Here is a 23,013-nt window from a genome sequence, read left to right as displayed (position 1 = left end):
GCAATCAAGTTTTTCTGACTTCTGGGTTCTAAGATTTTTTTTTTTTTTTTTTTTTTTTTTTTTAGCAAGAAAAAAAAGTGTAACCAAAACTGTGTTTATTGAGCAACAGAAAAGCAGCGAGATGGAACACAGAGATATTCCCCCTGATTATCACCTTTCCGCTGCACTCCCTTACCCTCAGTCCGCTGGGGAGCACAGAAATGTTATCCAAAGGTGGATGGGAAAGGGTGGAAAGGCTGAGACCCAACTGCAGCCTGGCCTGAGATGGCCACATCATGTTCTGCTTCCTGTGTAGCTGCCCAGGGAGGGCCTGGATGGGCAGAGGGCCAAGTCAGTGTCATGCTGGGAACTTTACATGCTTTTCTCACTTAAATATTGTCATCTCCTTTCTCAGAGGAGGAACCAGAGATTCAGAGAGACTCTGTAGCCTCCAAGATCATGCAGGCATCACTAGTAGCAGAGAAGGGATGTAGAGCAAGTGTGACGGTCCATAAGACTTACCCTCTTCCCACCACACCACACTCACCCAGCAAGAACTGGAATAAATGACAAGGGAGGGAAGAGGGGCTCAGACTTCTCTGTATATTCACAAGCATGTGGAATGTGTTCCTGTAAGCATATCCAAGTTGGGAATTTGGTCCTTTAATGGAAAAAGTTGAAGCAGGAAGACTTCCAGTTTACTGGATGAAACATAATGCAGCAATCAAACAGCCCGACTCTTTTGAGTGAATATCAATAGGAATACCACTATGCCATTCACTTGTTCTTCAAAGGAAAAAATGAAACTAATGAGTCCTTGATTCCATGACATAGATAAATGTTCTGAGAAGGAAGAAGTTAATGCATCACTGGGAAGGCTTCACAGAGCCAGAAGATTCAAGTAAAAGTCTTGCCAAACAAGAAAAGGAGAAAGTTCATTTTTGTCACAGTCTGGTTGCAACAGTAAAAACTAGCTTTTGTCATCATCACATCTTCTAATATCGAAAGGACATATTTTAGGAAAAAGCATCCCAAATTTATAGATATGTTGTTATTTATAGAACTTCATTTTTTTAAATCAAACTCTTCAGTGAATTAATTTTTACCACCTCCTCGGGTACAGGATAAATGGGACATTTGCAGCCAGTTCCCTCCTTGCCCATGTTTGCTGCGAGGTGGGGCGTGGATGTGGGGAACCTCTCTGGGGGAAGAGGATGGGTGCAGCAGCCTGACGACTGGTCGTGAGGCCCCACCACACAAAGCCTCCACTTTAAGGGCAACGCTGAGAGCCCCACCACACCTCATGATGGGGAATTCCTCTGTCTAGAGATGTTATGTATTGTCATTCAAGTCAAGGAACTAAAATCCTAAGAAAAAGAGCATACCCCAAAGCCAAACTAGGCCTCCTAACAGTAGCTCTGTGCTCATCCTGCTTCAACAAGGAGGCAGAGTAGAGAGGAAGGAGGTGAAAGATATGAAACCCACTGAGCTCCCACTTTATTCCAGGCATATTATGCACCTATCTAAGCCAATGCTGGTAGATAGGGATTTCAATTTCATTTTCATAGTTGAGGGCACTGGGTGTCAGATAGCAACAAGTCAAGCTAACAGCAGGCTGAACTGGAATTAAAAGCAGGACTGAATGATTGCATGCTCGCCTGTATAGCACACTATGTGGATTTGCTTGGCATTGAAGAAATAGGTTTTAGTTCCAGCTCTACCATTTACTAGCTGAGAGGCCTTACATTACCCCCTCTTCCCCATGGGGAATCCCTTCCTGCCTCAAAGTATTGTTTGGATTAAATAAGCCAATGTTTGTAAAAGTGTTTTGGAAATTGTAGACACCATAACAAAGTAAAGAGTTATGGTTTTTTTTTTTAACACATCTTCATTCATTCTAATATGATTTCTCATATGAATTATCTCCTAAGGATAGTCAATATTTATGGAGCTCCCACTATAGGGAAGGCATCCTTCTTGATGAAATAAGGGGCTTTAACAATCCCTACAACTTATGACTTTGACTTAACAAAAACGAAATCTAGCATGTGTTATATGAAAGTAGCAGGTAACAAGTGGTCTAGCAAAGCTGCAGTGTTATATGCTGAGTGATAGAGGTATTTGTTGTAATATCCACTCCAATTCCTCAAGAAAATAGATGGTGGCAAAGAAGATTAAGTGATATTGCTCATTAAGTGATGAGAATTTTTACATACTGGATATTCAGTGGGAGTTTCATTTTGTCCCAATCTCCGCTGACACTCAAAGCTCAGGAGAATGGTAGTAATACAAAAGAAGGGGACAAAACCAGAGATTCACAGTGGAGGGCAAGCCCCTCTCCAGCGGACATTGGTAATGTCTGAGACATTTTTTACTGTCACAAGCAGAGTGAGAATGCTACTGGTATCTAGTGAGTAGAGGCCAGAAGTGTTACTAAACATCCTACAATGCACAGGACAGCCCCACAACAAAGAATTATCCAGCCCAAAATGTCAATAATGCAGAGGCTGAGAAACCCTGGGGTAGTTGGCCATATTTCTCAAAGACTTGCTAAGAGGTAGACAAAACTGTTGACTCCAACCTTTGGCTCATGAGCTATATCCAGGCTAATTACAGTAAGAGCTTTCCTGGGGACTCTAATTTTGAAAAGACTTTCTCTGAAAAGCACTGTTGGGATTTCCCTGGAAACCCCCTCCTCTCCCAGTGAGGAGGTGATGAGGTAGCTCTTCTACTTCCACACCAAATAGGACTCTCAGGTCCTACATCCACCATGGGTCCAGAGCAGAGCCCTGTGTGTGGGTCATGGAAGTGTTGGGTCTGTGCCGTGAGCGTTTGGTGGCCAGATAAACCAGTGAGGACTCTCACCTGGAAAAGTGGACAGGTGGCTTCAGGTCATAGCACATGTGGTAACTTGGACCAACTCTCCCCTGAAATCAGTTAGATAATCATGATGAAATAATAATAATGAAAAAGAATCTTTCTAAAAGTTTCTAAGAGTCAGCAAGATAACAAGGTGAATAACTTTTACCCTGGCAAATGGACTGATTATCATGGTGTCATACAGCTATGGGTAAAGTTCCCATGTGATCCTGACCAATCAGCAACCTCAGAAATGACTGATCTGGGCGCAGGGCCTAAGGACACCCATTTTCTCTGTGAACACTCTTTGAGGTTCCCCTTCCTCATCCTGGTGCAGCTTCTCCTGCTCCAGGTTCTCTATTTCCTCAGCCTTCTCTCGGGCACTCAGCCTGAGCAGACGGGACATCACAGCTACAGATATGCACCTGTTCTTCACTCTGGGAATGTGAACTTGTTCCCCTACTTCTCAGATTGGCTGAGGGATTTTTTTGAAAATGAATGTCTCATTTCTTGATAACTTTGGTTTCATTGAAAATGCTATTTTGTTTCTAATTGAAATTGGGTAAAAACAATTGAAGCAAGTAAAAATCTTTATTTCATTAGCAGAAATGAAGCATATATTTTCACTGTAGGGTATTCAGATATAACTTTTCACACACACTCAGGTACTGACCAACACCAAATCAGGCTTTTGAGGATTTGATCTTTACTTGGAAAAAAAACCTGTTCCAGGTCAATTACAGGCAAAGAGCTGCAACCATATATAAAATTCTGTATATAAATTCTATATATAAAATTCTATCTACTTCCCTTTAGTTCTTAATATAAAATTCCCAGAAAAATAGAAAGACATGATGACCCAATATAATGGCCCCCAAGAACCTAGCATGACATTGGAGCTGAGGTAATGGGCACTTGCCCTGTTATCATGTCTGCGACCACATCCTTCCCAATGTGGAAGAGCCTCGTCCAGCCCTCTGCCCCAGCTAGGCCTCAGTCTCAGCTTGCAGCACTTCCTGTGTTCCTCAGATGATGCCTCTGTGATCACAGGAAACCAGAAAGGGAGTCTGATGACTATCAATTTTACCCCACAAATGCCAGTACCTATACCCCCAAGTGTCTGATTTGACATCATTTCCTATTGACTTGGGTTCCTATTTAGAGACTATGTTGGTTGAAACTGCATGATTATTTCAGAGAGAAAGCAAGGTCCATTATTTCATTTCTTAGAAACTTCTAGTCATGGTGAAATGCTCAGGGTGAAGATGCCAGCAAGGAACAAGATGAAATTCATATCCACTCAGTTCCCACTGGCTGCCAGAAAACGGGATAGATGTTCTACATGTTCAGAATTTCAGGTGATTGTCATAAGAACCTGGTAAATAAACTTATTCATGAAAGAAATAACTGATGTTTAGACAGGGGCAGTTATATGTCCAAACAAATAGTTCTTGCTCTTTCAAGTGCACTATTGGGCCACTTTGAATACTCTTTGGGTTTATTAACTTAATGGAAATAGGGCCAGGGGCAGTGGCTCCGGCTTATAATTCCAGCGCTTTCAGAGGCTGAGGCAGGCAGATCATTTGTCCTCAGGAATTCGAGACCAGCCTGGGCAACATGGTGAAACTCCATCTCTACAAAAACAAAAATTAACCAGGTGTGGTGGAGCTTGCCTGTAGTCTCAGCTATTCCGGAAGCTGAGGTGGGAGGATCACTTGAGCCCTGGAGGCAGAGGTTGCAGAGAGCCAAGATTGCAGCACTGCACTCCAGCCTGGGCTATAGAGCAAGACTCTGTCTCAAAAACAAACAAACAAAACTTTATAGGAATGAACTGTGGCATTTGTGGGTAATTATGCACTGGCCCGGACTTACTGCCTAGTCCTGCAGAGCTAGGTCAAGACAGAATGGGCAGTGACTCAAGAAGCCATGGCTAAAGGGTCATGCTGAACACACATTTGGAAGAGTTCCCACCTCCCACCCCACCCCCACCTCGCTCCCCACCGGCATTCTGCCTTAGGACCCTTCTTCTTACTGGAGGGGAAAAGGCTAAGAAAACAGAAAACCCTCTCTGTTCCTGTGAACTTGCTTTAGCTGATAATATCATGGGTGGGATACCTGGAGAGGGATCAAAACCTGATGGCCCAGACTTAAGGAAATGATCAAAATGTGTAATGAGGATCATGTTTTGGAAATGTGGCCAACATATTTTTATTCTCCAAAATAAATCACGTCACCTTGTGTCCTTTCTTTATTATAGCTAATCCACGATATTTACTACCCATAGAAAGAGATGGTAGTTGCCCAGAACAAACTCACCTTTTTTTTTTTTTTTTTGAGATGAAGTGTTACTCTGTCGCCCAGGCTAGAGTGCAGCGCACAGGCACCCGCCACCACGCCTGGCTAATTTTTTTTTTTTTTTTTTTTTTTGTATTTTTTTAGCAGAGACGGGGTTTCACCGTGTTGGCCAGGATGGTCTCAATCTCCTGACCTAGTGATACGCCCACCTCAGCCTCCTAAAGTGCTGGGATTACAGGCGTGAGCCACCACAGCCTGCCACAAACTCACTTTTTGAATTAATTGTGAGATGTTGGGATTGAAAATCAGGTTCAATTTTTTTTTTAAAGAGTTTTCTATAGTTGTGATTCTCTCATTCATAGGTCAAAAGGCCACACTGGCAAAGTAACAACACAGAATTTTATTACAGCTGCTAGATATGAAGACTCAGCATATGATATGGGTGACGTTAACACCCTCCCAGGGAGAAGCGCTGTTCCTTCTGGCTGGGAAGTGCGAGCCGGTGCGGGGAGAGAGAGGGGTAGAGCATTACATGGAGGTACTTCCCGGTTCCCTTGCGTCTGAGGGCCTTATGCCAGAGGGGATAGAAAGCCCAAGGGAAACTCGAGATAGACGAAGGAGAATCTGCGAGTGTCTGTCTCCTGTCAAGCTTCCCTAATACGGCCCTGGTAGAACTTCATCAACAGTGGAAGGCATTTGCAAAGGTGAGCCCAAACCAGCACCCCTTTCCACACAGGCTGTCCATGTAGAAGGCCCAGATGTTTCTCAGGGTCTCTGAGAGGATACAAAGCTACTGAGGGGGCCAGAGGGCACAGCACCTGGGATTTGGATGAGAAGCTGCAGGAAGGGAACTTTGCACCCCAAGGGCATGGTGTGGAGTCAATAGTGGCAAGTTCAGTATGGTTTTTTACATCAGCCGGTTCAGAGGAAGAATGAAATCCCCGAGATCAGCAGGGCAAAATGCTGGAAGTTGTCGAGGATGCAGAGAGTAGCAGGAAGACACCTCTGAGAACTCACTCACACACCCTGCCCCTGTGTAGAGATGTCATCCTGGGGATGAGAAGGAGGAAGAGAGAGAAACGCAGAAAAGCCTAAGCAGGCACCACAAAGAGACCGAGCCCATCTGAAAGAGGCTGCTCTAACCTGGTGGAAACTATTTTAAGTTGGTAAGTTTAGTGCCTCCCCACAATATCAGAACGAGCAAGAGACGACAGGTATAGGTTGTGTACATTTCCCCTCTGCGTTGAATGATAGCGCGTGCGTGTTCCACCACTGTGCCCTGCTCAAAGTTAGCTGGGTGGCTGTGCCCTGCTCAAAGTCACTTGGGTGAGGGGCGCCCGTGGGAGCCAAAATCCCATCTTACACCCACCCCCTGCACACTCTGGAGTTGGGCTGTGACATGCTGGAGAAAGGTGTCTTTGTCTAATTATTCTGCCTAAGGGCATGCCTTTTGTTAATTAGTAAAAGGAAGCCTTATTTGTGCTCTGCAGAGTGGGGGTGCTGTTTAGGAGGTAATTCGTGATAGAGCCACACAGACAAGACAGATTCAATTTAAATAAATTGAATCTATGAAGCTTCCTAACCCCATGGAAACACAAAATTAGTTTACACAAAAATAATCATTAAAGAACTAATGAAAATAATGTTTGAATTCAGCCACCAGACATTACATTCCAGAGCCTTGAGAAAAACTCATGAAAAAAAAGTCATGAAAAAAAGTCATTCGCACAAGTGACACCATGGTGTGAAGTCAAGGAGCGCAGACTCTGGAGTCAGAGGGCTTGAGTCAACCTGAGCATCTTCAGCTTTGACTGTGAAGACACAGCTTTGACTCTCTGTGTTGCAGAGATGGTAGTGCCCACTCCAGTGACGCTTGTGAGGATTAGTTGAGATAATAAATACAAAATGCTGAGCATCAAACCTGGAGTAGAGAAAGGTCTCAAGTAAGTACTCATTACCAGTATTTGTTATTTAATTTCACTTTTGTCTACATTCCCTTGTGTGAAATGGTTTGGACAATTAATCAAGGAAAACTTTCCCTCAGGGACATTGCTGATATTGCAATCTTCACTAGATGCACTTATCTCTACCTCCGCCTCCGCCTCCGCCTCCATCTCTTCTCTGTCTCTATCTCTATCTCCCTGTTGTTTATCTATCTAATTATTTATAAATGAACTGGTGGGTTTGTTGTTGTTGCAGCCTGGCTAATGTTATCCAGACATATCTGAAACCTCATGAGTGGCATGGAATGGCAGTCCCTGCTTGAACCATTTACCTCCTTTCCTAACACCAGCAATCACACACACCTGACGCTGACCTGAAGCTTCTGGCCTGTCCTCAGAGGCAAAGACTGGGTAGACAAGATGCCTGGTTACCAGCAATCTTCTGCAGTTTCCTCTGAGCTAATGAGATTGCTTTTCTCTTTGCTCAAATTGTGTGAGAAACTTTTAAAAAAGAATTTAATGTGCTCTTTTGATATTTCAGGTGTTCATTCAAAAGCCTATGTTATTCTCTGTCTCTCTCTCTCTTTTCCTAGTTGGGTAATCAAAATGGCACAATCAGAAATATTTATATCTGCAACAGAAAAGAAGAATAAATTTATTCATGCACAAGTACATTATGTACATATATATGTTTGTGTATACATATATCTGTATAATTGATATATTTGGGAGAAATAAAAGGTTTCATTAAGTGCACAGGTTCTAGAGTTAGACCCTCTGTCGCAAATTACTGTCCTGTCACTTAACTCCTGCCAGAACAAAGTTCATACTTGAAGAAAATGCCTGCTCTGTAAAAATGCCTTGATCTTGAATAAAATGCCTGCTAGGTCAAAGCTTCTATTTTCCCACCTAGAAAATGGGAACAATAATAAGAATCCTCACTTAATAGATAATGGACAAAGGTGCTTGCAGCACAGAGCCTGCTACAGACAATGCCTTCAATTAAGGCAAACTATTAATATTATGAAAAGTGAGTATCTGTTTTCTCACAATGTTTTCAATAATATAAATTCTGCCTTTGTTCACTTTATTTGTTTGAAAAAACAAATAAAAAACCAAACAGAAAAGTATCTTAAACGTGTCCATTTGTCTTTTTTCTTGACTCCTAGTAACGCTTTCCTGTGTTTAGGGAATTTTCACCTCATGGGTTTTGGTGAGTGAATGAATTCATCTCCCTCTACAGAAAAGAAGAATGCCTGATGCATTTTCTCAGTCTTTATTCCAGGTAGTCAGGTAGACTATGGACTCCAGCAATTAGATACACTCCTCACAACCCCTCCATTACTCACACACACACACACACATATACACACACGGCTGCTGGAGTTGCAGGGTCTGAAAGGAACTCTCTGGCAGGGATGGAGTGTGCAGCGTGCCTAGTGAGTTCCAGGGTGGCCGTGGCTGCCCTGGCTGTGGCAGCACCAGGGCTCTAAGCGGGGCCCTGCAGACTGGCTCAATCTGCAGCATGGGTGCTCTCTCCTACTTCCCATTCCCAGGACACATCCTGTGCAGGGGAAGAGTGAGTCCTTCTAGTTGTAGCCACAGGCCCATTGGTCTGCTGACCTCCACCTCCTCAATATTCGACTCCCCAGCATTGAGTGTCTCAAAAACGGTATTTTTCAGAAAAGAGGGTGAACAGGGCAACTGCTTTAGGAGGAGCCATCCAAACCAGCTGCTTCCTCTCCTGTCTCCTAGGGAGGACCCAAGCTGTCGGAGTTCACACCTGTCCCACACAACATGAGCCAGAGCTGGACAAAAGTGACAGGGACAACCACTGTCCAAGGTTAAGGGAGCCCTGAGGCACCAGAAGATCTCCAAGAAAGCCACATGGACATCATAAAATGGAGCTGAATGGAGGAAAAGAGAAGTTCTGTAATGTGGAAAAATGAAGTACTAACAATATTTGACTGTTTTCCCTTGATTTAGCCAGGTTACTACTTCAAAACAGTCAGCAAAGCATTTTAACAATGAAAGCTGTTGGGGAAATTAAATGGCTGGAAGTGGAGGGAAACTGTGCATGGTGGTGCATGCCTGTTGTCCTAGCTACTCAAGAGGCTGAGGCAGGAGGGTGGCTTGAGCCCAGGAATTCAAGGCTGCAGTGAGCCATGATCACACCACTGCACTCCAGCCTGGCCAACATAGCAAGACCCTATCTCTACAAAAATAAAAATAAAAAGTAGAGGGGAGATAAAAATGTAGTGGCAGTAGTAGTAGTAATAATATCTAATAATTACTGAAAATTTACTATATGTCAGGAACTATACTAGGTGTACTTAGCTGTTTAGTCTGCATAAAATTTTAATACCAGTGTTATTATTGTATCCATTTTCAGATGAGAGATTTGAGGCACAAAGAGATTAAGAAGTTTGCACAGGGTCAGGCAGCCCCTATGTGATAAAGATGAACAGTTAGACATTAAAAAATGTTTTGGTTGGGTGCAGTGGCTCACACCTGTAATCCCAGCACTTTGGGAAGCTGAGGTGGGTGGACTGCTTGAGCTCAGAAGTTGGAGGCCAGCCTGGGCAACATGGTGAAACCCCGTCTCTACAAAAAATACAAAATTAGCCAGGCATGGTGGTGTGCACCTGTATTCCCAGTTACTCAAGAGGCTGGGGATGAAAGGATTGCTTGAGCCTCAGAGGTTGAGGCTGCAGTGAGCCATGAGTGTGCCACTGCACTCCAGGGTGGGTGACAGAACAAGATCTTGTCTCAAAAAAATATGTAAATAAAAAATTCTCCAATGACGTGGGAAGTTGCTCAGAATGTAAGCTGAACTGAAAGAATACAGAACACTATACATGTAAATATATCTATAGTCCATAAAATCATATTAATATTCATGTATCTACAATGAAAATATCTACACGTGAGCGTATGATAATGCGAATAGTAGTGGGCCTTTATGATATGACCGTAGATGTTTTTATTGTTATCTTTCCCCATTGCTCTGAGTTTCTTCAATGAGCACTGTTACCAGCATGTTCTACCTATCAGCTGTGTGACTTCTGTGGAGTTACTTGATGACTCTGTGCCTCATTCCCTCATCCAAAAAATGAAAATTCCAAGTACCCATAGTAAGTGATCATTGTGAAGATTAGAAGGCGAAAAACGTTTAGAAAAAAAAAAAAGGCTAGCAAATAGAAAATGCTCAATAAGTATTTGCTATTATAAAAGTTAATGTTTATTAAATATGCAACAATTTAAAATATTATGCTGAGGAAAAGTGTTCACGAACAACTCCTAGGCAATTAGAAATCCTTCTCATTTCCACAGAAATTAAGCAACCCCCATGGCCCCCTCACGTTCGTGCAGAGAACCCCATCGAGATTGCTAGCCTGATCTGAGATAAGCAGGGTGAGCACGAGGGGGGCTCAGTGCTGAGCCTGCAGGTGGCACTGAAGGGCCCAAAAAACCATTTTCTTTCTCTCCCCAATTCAGGCCACACCCTCCAGAACCTGACCAGGTCTAGCCACCAGGTCCGCACTTTCCTGCCTTCTCCTTGGGTACACCGCCCCGAAGACAGGATGTCACTGCTGGAAGCATTCGCCTTCTCCTCCTTCTGGGCTTGTGAGTTGCTGTCCGAACATTTCAGTCTAGCTGCGTGACCAAAATCATTCTTCAATGTTTCCCTCTTCTACTGTCAGATGTTCATTGGAAATTCTCCTCTTTTACTTACAGTTGGACTTGGATTATCAAAAGTGGAGCAGTTCCAGCTATCCATTTCCACGGAAGTCAAGAAAAGTATTGACATACCTTGCAAGATATCGAGCACAAAGTTTGAAACAGATGTCATTCACTGGTACCGGCAGAAACCAAATCAGGCTTTGGAGCACCTGATCTATATTGTCTCAACAAAATCCGCAGCTCGACGCAGCATGGGTAAGACAAGCAACAAAGTGGAGGCAAGAAAGAATTCTCAAACTCTCACTTCAATCCTTACCATCAAGTCCATAGAGAAAGAAGACATGGCCGTTTACTACTGTGCTGCATGGGATTACACCATACTAGAACTGTAGAAACAACATGCACAAAATCCCCTCCCAGGGTCTGCGCCCACCACATCCTTCCCAACAGGGGCAACCACAGCCAGTCCCCAGCTGGGCTCCCAGACTCAGGCTCGCCTACTCTGAGGCTTTTCCGGGGCTTTCCAGGAAGCTGTTATGGGTTATACCTTCATTCCCACCTGATCCCAGGACTTGTGCTCCAGAATCTTTATTTGACACTGTTTCTTAATGCATTAAAGACTTGTCTGGGGACTGAGAGAACATAGGTCGTGCCACTGTCCATCATATCACCACCTAGAGACTTCCGGTAAGTAGCAAGGTGCAGTTGAGAGAGGGATCCTTATTACGTACAGTCAAGACAACCCCCTGCAATATAACTATCACTGGTGCAGTTTACAATGAAGGAAATGAAAGCTTAGAGAATTGGGGTTGCATGATCTGCCAGACAAGTCACGTCTTTGAGCTGGTCTATGAGACCACACCGAACAGTTTAAGGATTGCAATTCTCTAAGTAAATGCTAGGATATCTGGGATAAATTCGGGAAGGGGTAAGTGCCCTTTTTTCTGGGAGGGGTAGGGAGGAGAATTTGCCTGCATGAGATCGTCAGAATAGAGCTCCAAGTCATCCCAGGGGCCATTGGATGAGACCCTTCATGTTGGAATAACCTTTGGTCTTACCTGTAAAGGAAGAGAGAATTGTATCGTGTGTGTGTGTGTGTGTGTGTGTGTAAGTTCTCTACAGTGTTCTCAATTCTTTGCATATATTAGCTCCTTTAACCCACACTACCTATAGTGTCTGCTCTGTTGTTCTCATCAAACATATCTAACTCCTGAAATAAGTGGAGTATTAGTTCATGCACTTGTCCAAATCACAGAGCTGATAGGTGGCAGGACAGCCTAGGGAGGGACCCAGGTAATCTGGTTCCTCTTGAATATGACACTAAACTGCTTCTGAATCACAGGAGTATAAAAGAAAAGACACATTGTTCCTGTCCCCATGGAGGAGACAGAACTGACCATCACGGAACATTAACACATTACTACCTGTGCTGAAACATGTGCCCAGGGTTCCAGTGATTACGTGTATTCAGAGAACAAGTAAAATGCCAATAAAGTACCAACTGACTTTTCTTTCTTTTTTTTTTTTTTGAGACGGAGCCTCACTCTGTTGCCCAGGCTGGAGTGCAGTGGCGCCATCTCTGCTCACTGCAAGCTCCGCCTCCCGGGTTGACCCCATTCTCCTGCCTCAGCCTCCCGAGTAGCTGGGACTACTGGCACCCGCCACCACGCCCAGCTAATTTTTTGCATTTTTAGTAGAGACGGGGTTTCACTGTGTTAGCCAGGATTGTCTCGATCTCTTGACCTCGTGATCCGCCAGCCTTGGCCTCCCAAAGTGCTGGGATTACAGGCGTGAGCCACTGCACCCGGCCACCGATTGACTTTTCAATATAAAAACATAAGAAATTTGGGTTTTCCATATCTAGGTACGTGACAGGTACTGTTATCTATACTTCATGTTCATTATCATTATTATGTGATCATGTAAATTTCTTAAGTCTCTGGAAGCCATTTAGGCACTTATAGATGTAGAACTGAGACATAAAGATTTCAAATAACTCAGCTGATGTTAGATAGGATAATTAGTCTAGAAGGGTGCATATTGTCATAGGTCATTAATAGTAATATTCAGATGAGCTTTTGAAGGACCTGATATATTTTTAAATATAAAATTAAAAGATCAGAATATAAAACTGTAAATGTAAAACCCATTAAAAAACGTTTAATCATGGCTGGGTGTGGTGGTTCACGCCTGAAATCCCAGCACTTTGGTAGGCCAGGGTGGGCGGATCACGAGGTAAGGAGTTTGAAACCAGCCTGGCCAATATAGTAAAACCCGTTTCTACTAAAAATACAAAAATTATCCGGGTGTGGTGGTGCACGCCTGTGGTCCCAGCTACTCAGGAGGCTGAGGCAGGAGAATTGCTTGAATCCGGGAGGTGGAGGTTGCTGTAAGCCGAGATCGTGCCACTGTACTCCAGTCTGGGTGACAGAGCAAGACTCTGTCTAAAAGAAAAAAAAAATTTAATCCTGTGATCCTGTGTAATGATCCAAACAAATATATTACTATCTACAAATGTGTAGAGAACATGCTTAAAAGTAAATTCTGATTGCTCTTATTTTCTTTATTTTAATTAACTAATTAATGTTCTACTAGAGTCTTCTCAAAATATTTTCATCATTTTGCAACATTTGGTCAGGTTTTCTTCAGTGAGGATTGGGTAGTTATCCAAGCTCCCATGTTTACCAACTTTGTGATCTGGGACGTCATGCGTGCCACACTGTTCTTGTCTATCAGAGAGAGATGATAATACCACTGCCTCTCAACGCTGGTGAGAAGTGTGAAGGAAGTAATGGAAGAAAACGTTTAGAACAATGTTAGCAAGTCTACAATAGATGTTTGATATAACGTTAATTTTAAAGGCTTATGATTACACGTAAAAATGAACTTTATTTAAAAACACCCCTCTCTGTGACATAGTGTTCATGAGATAGTTCCGAAGTCCAAGGTGAGTTCCCACAGACTGCCCTGTCGGTCCCTCCAGCAATTTCAATCAAGTTTCCTCTTGAGGTGCACCCTCTTTATAAGTGAAATTGGATTTCTCTGAGTTATAATCTGCATTGTGACATCCCAATTAATTATAAACCAAATACTTTACTGTATTTCAAACAGAAATGACTATAGCTTTTTAAATGAGGTATGAATAATGCTAGTGTAAAATTTCAGTTTGCCTTTTTTAAAATTGTAAAATACTGTCCATGTTTTATACTCCTGAGTCCTGCATCCCCAAAACATTAACAGAGGGATCAATTTTTACGTGAGGTAAAGAAAGCTATATGCTCATATATCTGGAAAAATATTGTACAGTCTGAAAATCAAGGAGAGAACAGCTAAGTTTGAAGCAGAATTAGTTCAACTCCAGAGCTGCCCCCATCCCGTTCCACAGACACATTCTTGTCAGGTAATGCACCCTACACCCCGTCAGTGGTCAGTGCAGTGCTCCTGGGAACTGCTCAGCTCTGCAGTAGGCCATGAAGTCCCCGGAGGCCACCTGACCCACCACATTTTTCTCTCTCACCAAGTCATGCCATGCTCTCTTCCCACTGACTGGGGCCAGCCAGCAACCAGGGTCCTTCTCCTGGGGATATGGTTGTCCCTGCTGGGAAAATTCATATTTTTCTTCCTCTGCAGCTGTGAGTTGCTCCTCAATTACTTCAACATAGATGAGAGATGAAAGTGATTCCTTTTTTCTTTTATTTTGAGACAGTCTCGTTCTTTCACCCAGGCCAGAGTGCAGTGGCGTGATCTCAGCTTACTGCAACCTCTGCCTCCTGGGTTCAAGCAAATCTCTCTTGTGCCTCAGCCTCCAGAGTAGCTAAGATTACAGGCATGCACCACTGTGCCTAGCTTATTTTTTTATTTTTAGTAGAGGCAGGGTTTCGCCATGTTGGCCAGGCTGGTCTCGAACTCCTGGCCTCAAGTGATCTGCTCTCCTTGGCCTCCAAAAGTACTGTGATTACAGTCATGAGCCACCACACCTGGCCAGATGAAAGTGTTTCATTATCATTTCCTCTTTCTATGTCCCAGGTTCATGGGGATTTCTCTTTTTTGTTTGCAGTTGGACTTGGTAAGTTAAATTTAAAGCAATCAAAAATGTCAACTACATTTTTGTCAACAGAGCAACAGATAAAAGTGTCTAGGTATCTTGTGTGGTGTCCACTGAAGACTTTGTAAATATAGTTATACACTGGTACCAGCAGAAACTGAATCTAAATTATGAGCCATCTGACAAATATCACTTCAATAACAAGCCCCAGTTCGAGTTTGCTTAGGTGAGAAAAACAAGAAACTTGAGGCAAGAACAAATTTTCAAATGTCTACTTCAGTCTTTACCATAAACTTCATAGGAAAGGAAGATGAGGCCATTTACTACTGCACTGCTTAGGACCCACAGCATCAGTGCCACACTGTCCCACACAACATCCTCTGTTGGGTCTCTGCCCAACCACATCCTTCCCATGGGAGCAAACTCTATGGACTCCTAGCTGGGCTCCCAGCCTCAGCCTTGCCTTCTCTGCAGCACTTCTGGATCTTTCTGGGAAGCCATCTTGGGTTAATGCTTTAAGCAGGAAGCATGCCTGATCATGACGTTCCCAGATATTCATTGAACACTACTTCCTAATGAATTAAGGTTTTGTCTGGGAATGAGTGGACACAGGCTAAGGTCCCATTCCTGTCAGCATCCAGATAATTCTATTAACTGCAAACGGCTTAGGCCAAGGGAGACAATCGTTGTGTATAGGAATCCCATATATAATTATTTCAACACCTCTGCAACAAAACTATTATTTGCCCATTTTAATAAAGAAATTAAAGCTTACAAGTTCAAAGTGACTGGTCAAAGATGAGAAGTGCATGTTTTTTGTTTTTTAAAACTGGATCATGAGGCCACCCTGAATATCTAAAAGTCACAGTTGTACAACAGACTCTTGGAGGTGACTTCGGGGTGGAGCAAGTGTCTTTTTTCTGTAGAGAAGAAGATGGTTCCTCACTTCACACTAAGGGGTGTGACAGTGTGATGCCATCAGAAAAGAGCCCCAGGCATCGGACTGTTAAATGAGCCATACTTTGCATTTATTAACTCCTTTAACCTCTGGCAACCTCTGAGGTCTGTTCTGTTATGAACAGAAGTGCATTTTACTCAGGTAAGTGAGATCTATTTGTCCTAGCCACTCATCCAGGTCTCACAGCTGGTTCATGGCAGTGTAGGATTGGACCCAGCTAGTCTGGCTCCAGAGTCTGTACTCCTCAGTCACAGAAGGGTAAAGAGAAGTACATTGTTCCTACTCCCATGGAGAAGACAATACTGACAACTTCTGTAAAACATTTACTGGCACAAATATTATTTTGAACTGAATCAGGTGACCAGAATTTGAGCAATTAGGAATCCTTGTTGAATAAGTGAAATACCAATAAATTATCCATTTTTTCAAAATATAAAGTGATACAAATTTGATTATTTTATGATGCCATCTCTAAAATAATTGAGAAAGAAATGAAGAATACCTTTAATCCATGTACTTTTCCTATAGGCGTACATACTAGGCACCCCCATGGAAAAATATAGATATCGCCTTGCATTTGTGCCATGTGTTGTCTTACTTATTCGATAATTTCCAAGGTCAGGACAACATATTCATCCTCATCTTCCCCTTTTCCAAGGACCCAGGAAGGCTACTGAAGGAAATAAAGGGGGTTCCAGGAAAGGCTGACCTGGGGCTGGAATGAGACAATCCGTCAGTCTTTATCCTCCCACCCCAATGCACTCAGCCTTTTGTGATCCACATCCTGTCTGTGTAATTCCTGACCATCATATTCCCTCAGGGTGGGCCACACTTGGTTTCTTGAACCTATATGGGCCTTTACTTGTTAACTTTAATATTAGCTAAAGTAGACAGTAAGATCTGAGGAAAAACAGCGAATCTGAGATGATAAGCTGTTTTCAGACAGGGATGCATAGACGGGCTTGCGGAAATACTTGTGTCACCCTCTTCTCGTAGTTGTCTCATCTACTACTCAAAACAGCCTCAGAGAGCAGCAACGAGGTATCCACTGCCAGAACCCTGTGTCCAGATCATAGAGCAGAGCTCTCCCGCAGCCTTTCAGGCATCAGACTAAATGGTGAGAAACAGAGAAAGAGATACTAGATTCATAGTGCATTCAAATGACAGAATACTATGCAGCCTGTGAAAATGATATTGTATGCATTTATTAATAAAATTCAAACATCTTCACAATACAATGTAAAGAAAAGTTCTTGAAGTGTACAAAACCTCTTAAAAATATAAATGTCTGTATTGATAGAATAATTTTTTTAAAAACAGAAAGAAATTATCCAAAATTTTAGAATAATTATTCCCGAGGGAATAATTATTTAAATTATTCTATGTACTTTTACTAATTTTTATTAGTAAACCACCCCGCCAAACTCTGCTTTGTTCTGCCAGTCGATGGCCTGCAGCCTGCCAGTCTCTGTAGCTGTGCTTTTCCACATTAGTGTTCCTCTCGATGTCCAGCCACTTGTGTGTGTGCCCGCTAGGGTCTCGGGGGTTTTATAGGCACAGGATGGAGGCGTGGCGGGCAAGGGTGGTCTTGGGAAATGCAACATTTGGGCGTGGAGGCAGGAGTGCCTGTCCTCACCTAGGTCCTTGGGCACAGGCCTGGGGGTGGGGCCCTCGACAGGGACCACGCCCTTCCTTTCCCCGCATCCCTCTCCCAATCCCATATCAGTGTCAGCAATTAGGATCCAAATTAGGGACATTTTGACACTATTTCCTACAACATTATGATATCTGGGAACTCTGAAAATACAGAGTGGGTGGCTTGGAGCAAAATTCATCTGTCTAGTAATTCACTACGTAGAGATTTCTTGTAACTGAATGGTTCAGAATGAAAGCAGGAAGCAGTATATATTTTACATAGATATTCCCTGCTCTTATCATTATTTTCCCATTTGGTTCATGAGCATTGGAGGTTTTCAGTTAGAATGATCTGTCAAACATAGTAATTGTGTGCTTTTTATTTGCACCTGAGGCCATCCTGAAGAAATCTAGGGACAAGTAAGTAGATCTGTAAGTAAACAATCACCTGTTTGGGGTATATGAGAGATGAAAGTATAAATCCTGTGTCCTAAAGGAAGAGCATGCAGCTCACTTCACACTCAGAGCTCAGTGCTGGGACAAAACAAGCACTGTGCATTGGAACCCAGCTCCTAGGCACAGTGGGGGATCTCAGGATGGGGGCTATGCTTTGGAGATCTTGTCTTTCAGGGTTCTGCAAAGAAAACTAAAAATCTTGAGTAAAATAGGATTAGATAGTTAAGAAGAAAGATAATACATGCTTCCTGCATCTGTAAAGGAAATAACCATAATACCCCTCAGAAATTAATAAATAAGGAATAATGATTGACAATTATTTTATGTTTATTCCATGATTAATCATTGGGTGGTTGGGAACTTTCAAAAAATAATGAAACAAAATATAAACTGTAAAACTGTAAAAGTCCTCTCTTACTTCTTTGAAACTTTCAAACAACAAAGAAATTAATGATGAAAAATCCTTAGTTTCAAAAATTTTCTCCTATTGATACCTTTAGTACTATGGATATCTGACAGCATATTGCCATGCATGCAGTCTACTTACAGTCCTTGAAGTAATTGCAACGTATTTTTTCTCCATTCTCCCTTCTGAGAATCAGCTTGTACCATCCTGATAGGATAAGAGGAGAAATGCTATTGAAAGCCCAATGAGGGAATACCAGGAGCCTCCATGGCAGGTCAGCCCCTTTCCAGGTGCAGACTCAGAATCTGGAGTCCCGCATCCTGTCCACCATGATTCCTGACCATGGTGGTCCACAGGGAGAATGACCTGAGCGCCTGAGTGAGTCTCAACAGACCTCACCTCTCACCTGATGCATACATAAAAGCAAAGGGAAGAAGATTGTTAAGGAAATACAGAGCCTGAGAACATGAACTTTTCAAGAAATAGGTGAATGAAGAGATGGAATTCAGCTTTTCACAATGTCAGTGTTAAGTATTTTACATGGATTATTTTATTTAATCCTCAAAAGAGCAGTGTAGAGTGACTGTAGTGGCCACACAAGGTCAGGTCTTAGAAGATGCAGTCACTATGACTTTTTAAGAGACTCCTGGGAGATTTATGGGGAAGAAAACTTAGAGACACACTAGAGTGAGGAACAGGAAGGAAAGAGACACCGTATCTGTGTGAATTTAAAGTAATGAAATACTATGTAGCAATTAAGCAGTGTTTCTGAAGAACTATAAGTAAAATTGAAAATATTCACCATGTATTAGCAGGAGGATATTGAACACAGAACTGATTTAAATAGTAAGCTCTCATGTACATACATGTATATATTGAAGAACGAGCAAAAGGAAAAAAATTCTCCAAAGTTTAAAGAGTGGGTGTCTCTGAAAGGATGGGTGATTTTAACATCTTCTTGGTACTTGCACAGATTTTACACATTGTAACAAAAAGCTGCTACTACTTTTAAAGATGTATGCCATAATGGCTTCAATATTTTATTGATTTATGCATTTAATAATGAAACTGTTTATATAACAACATAAAATATAATTATATATGGCACACTTAAAATTATTTTTATGTTTTTCCACTTCATCATATCACTACTCTATAGCTCTCAGAAAAAAAAAATACCAACCTTCATGTTATTTACTGGTTACTATTGAGCAGAAGGTCAGCAAACTATGTCTATGACCAGCAGTCTCCAGTTTTGTAAATAAAGTTTTATTGAAATACAACCATGCCTATTTATTTATATATTGTTTATGGCTGCTTTTGCTAGCTGCTTTTGCACTTGAATGGTAGAGTACATTCAGTCAGTCTTTACTATCTGTGCATTAAATATCTGCGAATTCAACCAACTGTGGATCAAAAATACTTGAAAAAAATAATAAAAAATTACAATACAGCAATAAAAATAATACAAATAAAAATATAATATAGCAACTACATACATAGTATTTACATTGTATTAGGTATTATACATAATTAGAGATGATTTGAAGTGTAGAGGAGGATGAGGATGTGCATTTGTTATATGCAGGTACTATGCCATTTTATATCAGGGACTTCAGCATACATGGATTTTGGTATCTGTTGGGGATCCTGGAACGAATCCCCTGAAGATTCTGAGAGATGACTGCAGCTATAACAGAGACCCACAAAGCCCAAAATATTTACCATTTGGGTCTTTACAGAAAATGATTTTCAGTCACTGTCCTAGAGTGATATACTCATGAGTGACATTTATTCATATTTAGTGTTTCCCAATTTCTCAATTTTTCTTTAATGACCCTTTGTTACACATCCACCCTCCCCATATTAGTTGTGCGACTTTAGATAAATTAGTTAGCATATATTTGATTCATTTTCCTAATTGTAAAATGGAGAACATAATAATGATTACTCGAATAAACTGTTGAGAAAAGTAACTTAAATAATACAAATAAAGTTCTTGCAAGTGCTTGGGGCATGCCTAATGCTCAACAAATTGAAGCACTACATTGATCATATGAGTTATTATTGCATATTAGAAAATAAAATTATTTAGACTAATACTCTAAGTCCTTGGTACTCAAAGTTTGATTTGTGAACCAGCAGCATTGGCTTCACTTAGGAGCTTTTTGTAAATCCAGTCAGTCAAGCCTCAGCCCAGGCCTACTGAGTCAGAAGTTCTTTTCAGAAGGTCCCTCCTACATACTATGGTGTGGTGAGTGGGAGTCTAAGGGCCAAAGTGTTCAAGATATAAGCTTCACAGTCTGGTACAAGTGCAAGCCAATCCCATTTCCATAGGATGGTTTTGTCTAGTGTCCTCTCTAATTTCTGGAGAGCAATATTGAGCTGATATTTGGCCTCTCTGGGGCTGAAATAGATGGCATCCTCCCAATTAATTAAAAAAAGTACTCAACTGTCCATGTATATGTACTTTTATTTTCATTTATAAAATTTGTTATAAAATCAGCACAAATTTTCAGTATTTTATATGTTGAGAAATACAGGTCTTTTATAACCTTGAGTTTTAGATCCACACTCAGCCCACAGGAAGAGTAATTTTTGCTTTGAGTACAAAAGACATGTCACTATATCCTCATATCCACATATCACATATCCTCATATCACTAGGGCTACTGAAAAACGAAATAGGAGGGAACAGGGAAGGGGAGAGAAAATGAAGTTAATTGCCACTGTCACCACTCACCCACACCTCACCCTTCATAAGAAGAGCTCTCCTCTAACCATCACCATATTGCCAGATCTCCCGGGCACTGGAGTATTTAGAGGGTCAGCCATTTCAGATCTGACAACGCTGCACTCTACAGAGAGGGTTGTCAGGGAATCACTGTGACCCACTACTTCTTTCCCTGACACCTGCTCAGACCAAGCTACCCCTGCCACACACTAAACATTCTAGGCACAGGCATCCTCACTTTCCTGCTTCTTCTTGGGAACACAGCCTGGCAGACCAGAGCATGTCAGCACCAGGAGCATGTAGGGATTCACCTTGGGGTTTGCTCCTCAGTCATTTCACTTTGTATATCAGGTGAAGAAATTCTTTATCACTTCATCTTTACATATCAGGTGTTCATGAGAATTAATTTTCTTTGCTTACAGTTATTCTCAGGGAGTTAAAGTTGGCACAAATTTAAAATACCCAGGGCAAAAGATAAGGATGCTTTTATACCTTGTAAAATATCCAGCCAAGACTAAAAATGAAGTCAAATACTGGTGTCAGCTGAAACCTAAGTCGGCATTGGATGTGTGTTGACAATCGCACCTGCTCAGGGTCCATTAGGTGTTGTGGCTTACAATGATGCTCATCCTTCCACTTCAACCTTGAAAGTAAATTTCACAAACAGGAAGATGAGGTCATTTACTGCTGTGATTATTGAGCCCACTGGGCATCAAGCACACACTTCCCTGCCTTCTCCTTGGGACACAGCAGGATGTCGTTGCTGGAAGCATCATCTTTTCCTCTCTCTGGACTCATACGGGTTCCCCATCATTTTGACTCTTGAGGAGAGAGCAAATAAATTATTTAATGGTGCATCTTTATACCTCAGGTCTTCATATGGATTTCTCTTCTTTGCTTACAGCTTGTTTTGGATAGAAGAAATTGGAGCAACCTGAAATATTAATTTCCAGAGAAAAATATTAAAAGTCCAAATACTATCTGGGGTGGTATCTAGCCGCTTATACTGGCTGAAACATAACTTGATGCATTTTCCTCAACAACATGACCCGCTCAATTCACTTAGGGGCTGCAGCTGAAAATGATGTTCCTAGATCTGTTTTGACCTACAAGATAAATTCTCAGGAAAAAGGAAATGGAGATAGTTATGTGCTTGCTGGAATCACAGATGAGAGATGTCAGGACACCTCACCTACATAGAATCCCTCTTTAGGTCTGTGTGTACCAGCCCCCTTCCAACAGGAGCATAGGCTTAGCAGGGTTGTCAGGGTTGGACTGCACCTCCCAGGACTTCCCCCTCAACATCTGGAAACTTGATTATGTTCACACATTAGGACATACAGAAATCAGTGTACTCTGTGCTCAAGGTCCAGGGATTACCTGAAAGTTTATATGATCCAGACTCAAAGAGGGCATCACTGAGTGGCAGGAAATGTGCTGGGTATCTTACACATCTTATATAACCATTGCAATACTTTTGCAATGTCATCTTCATTTTTTTCCACTTTAATATGAAATAATTTGAAAGATAAAATACCTTCTTAAACCCCAAATGCCCATGTTTCCTCAGCTGTGTCCTGTGACCTTGAAGAGGTTAGCATTCATTTGCTCCACTCATGTTGGGGGTGAGTGTGAAATGAAGCTCCTGCCCTCTCCTCAGGCTCATTCCACTCTGAGGGATCCTCCTACAGTCCAGCCAGCACACTTCCTTTGCACAGGTCTCAGATCCTCCTAGGGAAGGGAGGGGGCATTAGATGATCCACCGACAAGGTAGATACCCACCAGGATGGATCCTTTTCCCGGCTTCTGCCTGTGATTGCAGCAGCCGTTTATTCAGGGTACTCTGCTCCCTCTTGGGCACTGCTCTAAATCCTTTACATGTAACTCATCTCATCCTTGGGACATCTTTTCACATTGGTCTGTTGTGATTCTCATCTTACAGGGGAGGAAACAGAGGTAGAGCGATGTGATTTACTTTGTGGTCAGAGTTCTTAACTGGGGTGGGGAGGGGCTGGGGTT

General features: G+C 42.1%; 1 gene segment (V, D, J or C); it reads left to right on the top strand.

The window, feature by feature from the left end:
• The window catches only part of LOC101141518 (T cell receptor gamma constant 1-like), a 58,861-nt gene that overhangs the window by 6,532 nt on the left and 29,316 nt on the right, over positions 1-23,013 (top strand).

This window comes from Gorilla gorilla, chromosome 6 (assembly GCF_029281585.2).
Source record: "Gorilla gorilla gorilla isolate KB3781 chromosome 6, NHGRI_mGorGor1-v2.1_pri, whole genome shotgun sequence".
In the NCBI taxonomy this organism is placed as follows: Eukaryota; Metazoa; Chordata; class Mammalia; order Primates; family Hominidae; genus Gorilla; species Gorilla gorilla.
Note: the sequence above shows the minus strand (reverse complement) of the source record. Positions and strands in the feature narration are given on the sequence as shown.